This window comes from Sebastes fasciatus, chromosome 20, assembly GCF_043250625.1.
Source record: "Sebastes fasciatus isolate fSebFas1 chromosome 20, fSebFas1.pri, whole genome shotgun sequence".
Lineage (NCBI taxonomy): Eukaryota > Metazoa > Chordata > Actinopteri > Perciformes > Sebastidae > Sebastes > Sebastes fasciatus.
In genome coordinates, this window is record NC_133814.1 from 8,056,609 (window position 1) to 8,064,015 (window position 7,407).

At 43.3% G+C, this 7,407-nt stretch overlaps 1 long non-coding RNA gene across 2 annotated transcripts; it reads left to right on the forward strand.

Moving 5' to 3' along the window:
- The first annotated feature begins 5,843 nt into the window (after positions 1-5,843).
- LOC141758677 (uncharacterized) lies at positions 5,844-7,043 on the forward strand. 2 transcript variants are annotated; one of them, XR_012591918.1, is made up of 4 exons: positions 5,844-6,344; positions 6,464-6,515; positions 6,636-6,702; positions 6,812-7,043. It is a non-coding gene; the product is annotated as an uncharacterized LOC141758677 (long non-coding RNA). The 2 variants fall into 2 exon arrangements; XR_012591917.1 differs by lacking the exon at positions 6,464-6,515 and having other exon boundaries at positions 5,866-6,344.
- The last annotated feature ends 364 nt before the right edge of the window (positions 7,044-7,407 follow it).

Here is a 7,407-nt window from a genome sequence, read left to right on the forward strand (position 1 = left end):
AGAAAAAAACAATTCTCACTTGCTTTTCAGGGCTACCATATGATTGCCTATCACAGCTAGAATTTTTTTTTCTTTTTACAAATGCGGATCACATAGATGTAAATAAAAAAAAATACTAACCATTCCTGTAAATAAGATATCAAATATAGAGGATTCTGCAGACTTGGTTGGGATATGTGCTCTGAGTGCATACTACATCTTATTATGTATTTTAGTGTGTCTGTTTGCATTGGTCTGGCCTCAGGTACTGATACTTATTCCCTCCTAACTAGTTCCAGCCCATACTGGCATAGATTCACAAAGTGTATTAATAATGGATTTTATGAGTTGCCATGCTCGGCGTGCTTTTGGACTTACTTCTTCTCCCTGATTAGCAGCGGATCACCAGCCTCTCCATTCATTAAACGTGGCCTGCTTTTGGGGCCTTGAGTGCCAAACTGCAGGGACTCTTCACTGAGCGTGGAGAAATTCTGCTAGGATGCTATGCATAATGAACCAAAAACAAGTTCATGAAAAAAACAACACATCCACTAATTCGCCATGCTTCCCCCTCTGTCTTTACTACCCCGTCCGACTGTTTCATTATTCATTGCATTCCATTCAACTAGTCCTCCCCTGATAGCCATCGTGTCAATCTTTAGTGAAGGCCTGCCAGTTGTATTTGGTTGCTGGAGCCGAGCGCTCTCACCGGTACATCTGGAGCGCTTGAAGGAGGGTTTACACTGTGTGTGTATGCTGACATCCAAGTAAGTACAGTACACCAAGACATTCAGCCTTATGCGCTGGATAGAATCGATGTTTTTCATCATGTCCTGGGAAAACATTGATTTTTTTTTTCATTGCCAAACTCTTTGGACAATGAGTCTTAACGGGCAATTAGGGTTCAAGAGGGAAGAGACATTGTGAAATCAACAAGGAAGGTACCCTGAGGCTCTGGATACCTTCTTACCTCAGCTAGTGGAGAACACACTTATAGGATGTCAGAAAAACAAGCTCTTGGCCAAACACATTGAACATTTTGTGTATGCTGAAAGCCATTGGCTGAATGTGATACTCCCATTATCAAAATCCAGAGCAAAAATGCAATTTTTGGCCTTCTGCATTTCCTTTAAAGTGGGATAAATTCATATTTTTTCAAACTGTTGTTTTTGTCATGAGAACTTTCACACAGAACGCAAATATTATGCGTCGAAAAAGCAATGTTCAAAATATAATAGAATATAATGAAGTAGCCCCGGGGCTACGGAAGGCCCTCCCCTCCCTTCACAATACGGCGATGTTAATTCAGGACCACCCGTCAATGGACAGTGAAAAATATTAAATGGAGTGCCCTCCTGATCAGTAAACAGAATATGAAAGTCATCATTATAAGACAATTAGTCAAGACAAAGCTAGCTTATTGAGCCAGGTAGGCCTGTGTGCACAGCGGCAACCCCAGAAGATCAGTCCTTTCAATTAAAGGCTCGCAAACATCACAGGCAAAGAACCTGTATTAATATGGGGTGGGGGTTCGAGGGTACTCCCCCGAGAAAATTTGAAGGTTTTTGACCCCAAATTATGCAATTTTACATCATTTTGGACCATTATAATTACTGTAGATAAAGCCAAAAACGCCAAAAAGGTGATCCCACTTTGTTTTGCCCTGATATTGCGGGTGCTTTGTAATCAGATGTCGCTTTAGCTTGGCTAGTTTCATGGCTAGCACCATGTGACGCATTTTGGTCTCCCGTCATTGTTCTCAATAAAACCAAACACAATATATACCAATTGTCATCATATTTTCTCAAATTAGCTAATTTGGATTTAGCGTCACTTGACGATATGGACTGACTCAAATGTTTCTCCATGCTCACCAGCTAGCTAGCTGGCTAATGAGCTAACAGGAATGGTTCATTGCACCCTGAGCAAAGTGACTGATTCATGACAGATTGATGTGCGGTGTCACAATCATATCAGAGTTTCTATTGGCCCAAAGCTAACGAGGTTGTGACTAATGGACACAAGGACTTTTTAATGATCACAATGCACAATTTTATTATTTGTAGAAAATTATTTCGCGGACCCCCAGACAGAGTGCCACGGACCCCACTTTGAGAATCCCTGCAGTAGAGTTTGTAGTTTGTCCACAAACAAATTCTGCAGTTCCTCAAGACCAACAGAAGTTTCCCGTGTCTTGTTTCCCAGCTGCTAAGTGGAGTTACGCACGAAGGCGACGTTGGACAAAAGCTTGCACGCAATGCATCCTGGTACTTGTAGGAACTGCCAATACTGGGCATCCACATAAAGTTGCCAATTTTCCCTTTAAAGTTGAGGCAAATGATGAGGCTGATCAGTCCAGGCAAACCATTAGTCATCACTCCCCACTGATCAGCACCCCGATTCTGGACAACCCATGACAGAAGGCTTCAAGGCTCATTGATAGTGTCTGCCAATCCCGTTGAGGAAGACGACAAACAATGTAGGAGGTTTTCCATTTTTATGATCACACAGCAATATTTAACATATTGCCAAACAGCTTTTTATTGACTGAGCATCAAACACTGCCTGTAAAGATTACTCTCCTTAATTGGAGACTAAACAGCAGGTTGTGTGCGACGGGAAGGAATCATAGGGATGAATGAGGAGCTCTGAAGAGACGCGGTAGTGTCTGTTTGTTGTGTCCTGCCTGAGCTGACACAATGCTTCAGCTTCTTTGATTTATACCAAGCAAACAACATTAAACGCATCACTTCCTGTGTGCCTGGGGAGCTTTTCCAGGGGAGACCCACCGGTGATAAAGCTTTCATGCACTGGAAATATGTTAAATTGCTGCTGTTATATAATCTGCTCATCAACAGTCAAACACTGGATGTATAATTCAGTGAGTCCCACCAGTAATTCCTCTATCTGAAAGAGTAGAAGAAGAAGGCAGGTGAATGAGTTAACCGTTACCATTCTGCCCTCTTTTTTAGATGGGTAGGGGTGGGGGACAGGGGATGTTCAGGGGTAGATAAAAAGTCAACAGTAGATGTCACATAGAAGTGGATCAATCCATTTAAATAAATTGTGAAAGTGTATAAAAGTGTATAAGTATATGATGGCCATTCCCATGCTCACTTATGTCTCAAAAATTGTTGCAGCAATTTTTGGTTTGACACCATTTGTTACACAGATTTGGTGCTACATACATTCAACCATTTTTTACCACTCGAGAATATAAAAATGATCAATAATCCCTCCAAAATACCACATTAAGACACCAAGACCTTGAGGAGCACCATAGAAAAAGACATGCTGTGTTTTGGTATCAACAACTTTTGACATTTGAAGATTTCTGCAAGGATTGCTTTTTCGGAGATTGGATGGCGAGCAGAGGTCACAACAGGTCATTTTATACAGCGAGGTCACTTTTAAAAAAATGGTCTCACTATATGAAATGTCTCCTATGGGGACCAACATCATCACACATGAATACAGTTGGGCTCATTGGATCCACAAGAGTTTCAGCTTTACAGTGAACCTCAATTTATGTTATTACAAGACTGTTTAGGGACCCCAGTATGCAGAAATATTCAAATACACCATTTTAGCATCAGCAAAAATAACACATTTATACTGCAATAAAAAAACTGCATGTGATTATCATAAAGTGGGCATGTCTGTAAAGGGGAGACTCGTGGGTACCCATAGAACCCATTTTCATTCACATATCTTGAGGTCAGAGGTCAAGGGACCCCTTGCCATGCCAGTTTTTCCTCGCCTAAATTTAGCGTAACTTTGTACCATTATTTAGCCGCCTTTGTGAAAAGCAAAAACTGTCAATTTAGGAACATCATGACAATTTCAAGCTAAATGAAACATAGTGTGAACAAAATGTGTGTCTGATCTTATAATATGCTTTCCCTTAATCTGTAAAATATATATATTTTTTAAGAAAATAATTAGAAAAACAATCAGTATCATCATTGGACATGAAATGTACCCCCAATTAGAGAATGACTGACAAATAGGTTAGTCTTTTTTTTCCAGATCTAGGCATAAAAAGGATTGTTTGATTGGACAAGTTTCGACACTACTGGGTACTGGGTTATTTTGGTCGATACCTTAAAAAGGTATTCAGTACCGATACCCAGCCCTAGCTAATATGGAATGTTTCAAAGTGAATACCAAAGAGACATTCACTAACAAAGACCACGGCAATAATGGTATGGGTTTGGAATAGTTTATCACGTATTGAAGATGGAGGGGAGCAATGATGATGTAAGAGGAATGGGTTAGGAAGGAGGATGAGGGATGAAGAGATGGGGGTCGAGGGATGAGGGGATGAAGGGTTGCAGGTGGGGGGGATGAGGGGAAGAGGGGTCATAGAAGGATGGATGGAGGAGAGCGATGACGGACCGGTGTCTGCTGGAGGCGGAGGGAACCGGGGGAGTTCGAGACTCTGAGTGAGGACGCCGTCTCTTCGTGAGCTCCGTTAACTGCGTCATCTATTTCCGATGTCGTTCGAATCATTGCGGATGTATGAGCGGTATGCTGGAGAGGACCGGCAGCTGAGAGATTTAATGATGTGGTCGCGGATTCCCTGACTAGAAGTGAACCTGATGCGGAAGGAATGCCCTGATATTTATGGGGACAATCCGGACCTGGATAAGATTTAGATGACAACGGTCTTTACGGGCCGTTCATGCCCCCAAGGAATGGTTGATATGATGACTGGGTGCGTTGTGCAGATGGTGTAGGTAGGAGTGAGAGATAAGAACTCGAGCGGGACCACCTGCCGCCGTAGTAGCCGCCGAAGCCGACGGAAATGGCTGTATCTGTGGCTGTTTTCTGGCTCGGTTGTCGTAAAAGAAGGATATGCCGTCAAGGTGCGGTGAACGGATCAGGTGTGCTTAAATACTTGAGGTGAGGAAATGGGATGTGTTTGAAGCATCTTTGTTCCCGAACTTAGTTACAAAACATCATTCATGAACGCGACTGTTGTTATTCCATACAATGACGTGCTGTGCTCTGCGTCACTCGCTTATAATACGTGATCTCAATGGAATATATATGTGAGTGAAGGTCAGTGAACAGCAGCAGAGTGGAGGATGTGCTGGAGGACAGAGGTTGTTGCTGCAGTTGCAGACTGACTGATGAAACAGGTAAGTCATCAGGACATAATATTCATATGCTGATAGAGAAAGGGCTCAGTTCATAAATTGCCTTCGGACCATACGTTACCTGCAAGCTATATACCTGACACAGTGAACAGAGATGTGCACGCTTTAAAAGGGAAAAGGGCCAAAACTCTAAATCGGTTAGATTTTTGATTTCTCGGGTCAGCAAGCTGTGCCTCCAAACCTTTGGTGATAAATGACCATCCACTCACCTAAAATGGGAATCCTCTCAAAGAAATGCCGTAATTGACTCATTTTTCACAAAAGCGACTGAACAGAGAGAAGTTTCCTCCTGACAGGACGGCAGATCAAACAGAACCTCAGCCAAGGACGTCTGCTGAAATAGACACTTATTATAATAATCTGCCCTGCTCCTGGGTTGGGTTTTTCCTTTGTTTCATGTCTTTCATTCATGTTTTGTGTTTTATTGTTACTAGTGGGTTTTTCCCGCCAGTTTTGAGTGTCTGCACCGCCCTGATTAGTTTCACCTGTCCCTTATTAGCCATGCAGTCACCAGATATTCTGCTCACCTGTTCTCAGAGTCAGAATTAGCTTCATTGGCCCGGGGCCCCGTTCTATAAAGTCAGATAAAATCCAAAACCTTACTTGAATGAACCAGACAAATCAGTCTGGGCTATAGCAGTTCCATCTGCCCCGCCCTGATCAGTTTCACCTGTCCCTCATTAGCCCTGCACTCGCCTCACCTCCTGCTCACCTGTTCTCACTTCCCCAGTTAGTCAGTCACTATTTATACCACCTCAGTTCCTTTGTTCATGGAGTTTGGTTTGCCCGTTACTTGTTTTTCACCTGCCCAACCCAGAGTCTCCGCTGCCCAGTGACCCAGAGTCTGTTCCTGTGTCGGTGGTCCCGGCAGACGTCGTCTGTTCCTAAGTTGGTGTTGTGGGTCTCGGCCAACGTCTTGTTTGTTCCCGAATCAGTTTCTGTGTCGGGGGTCCTCGTGTCCAGTCCGCAGTCCGACCGATACCTGCTCCTCGTGCCCTTTCGTTGGTCCGGCCGACACCTTTACCTGCTGGGCTGCAGCACTCCCAAGTTCCTGTCCAGCCACCGCCAGCTGGGGAGGGCAGATGGCCTGAGGAGCTGGCCCTCAGCAACAAGGAGGGTCGTCTCTGGGAATGGAAAGGTTGGAAGGGGGTGTCTCTTCAGACCCTGGTGGTGGAAGCTCCCAACAGGCCACATTTGTACAGGGTATGTCTCAATGACTAAATTAAACTAAGTAAAACTATTGGGTTGCTAATAAAACACATTTATATAACATACTTACATGTGTGGGCGTGTTGTTTACATCTTTCCCATCTTGACCCAAGTGTGGACACTCCATCTGTGTTAAGATGGTTAACACAGATGGCTAAAATAAAGGTTAAGTTGAATTGATTGACCTTAAATTCTTAATGGTGGTGGTCTGCACGTAGAACTAATAACTTCTTCAAGTGCTCTTTATCCTAAAATGAATCAATTTGCTTTGACAATTTTTTGCAGGAATAGGGAAACTTTCCTCCCCCCTGATCATGCAGCCTCTACATCTAGGCCAAGACGATCGTAAGTGGTAATGAATTAACCTTAAAGTAGTAGTTGTCAGTGTGATGTGTGCACCTTTCTTCAAGTGAGCGCTTAAATGTTAAAGCAACTCATATTATGTGTTTTATGTGTTTCAGGTTGGAGCAGATAATGTGAGGGCATTGGACATACATAACAAACACATCCTCATAAAAAGCCAAACTGGAGGTGGAGAAATTGAGTACGAAAAGAAGTTAATCAGTGGCATTTATTTCCAGGCAGGGGAAACAATTAAACAAATGTATGTTCCTTTTTTTTTTTTTTTACCAGAAAACAGTTAAACTAAAATCTATTTTCCTTTTTACCAGGAACAGAACAATTAAAAGTAATTTGAAAATGAAAAAAAGCCTGTTTAATGTGTTTTTTTTTAAGAAAAAGTTGCTGCCTCTCTTACAGCCCTGCCAGTAGGGTGGTCGAGGGTGGGCGCTGTTACAGGATGGGCCCTCTCCTTACTGATAGCTACAACGTTGTGGACCACAACACGCGCCATAATGATGTGGTGAGCTCGGGTTCCGGGGCCGGTCTGGGGCCACTCTGAACCCACGCAGGCAGGTGAAGCGTACCTTTATGATTCTGAAGGTCATCTCTATCCTGAGCCTGGTTTTAGTTAAGGGCCACGCTGAATCTTGTTTGTGGCACTGCATCAGGGTCAGGATAGGGTCATTAGGAAGGGCTGGTAGGCGTAAAAACCTGT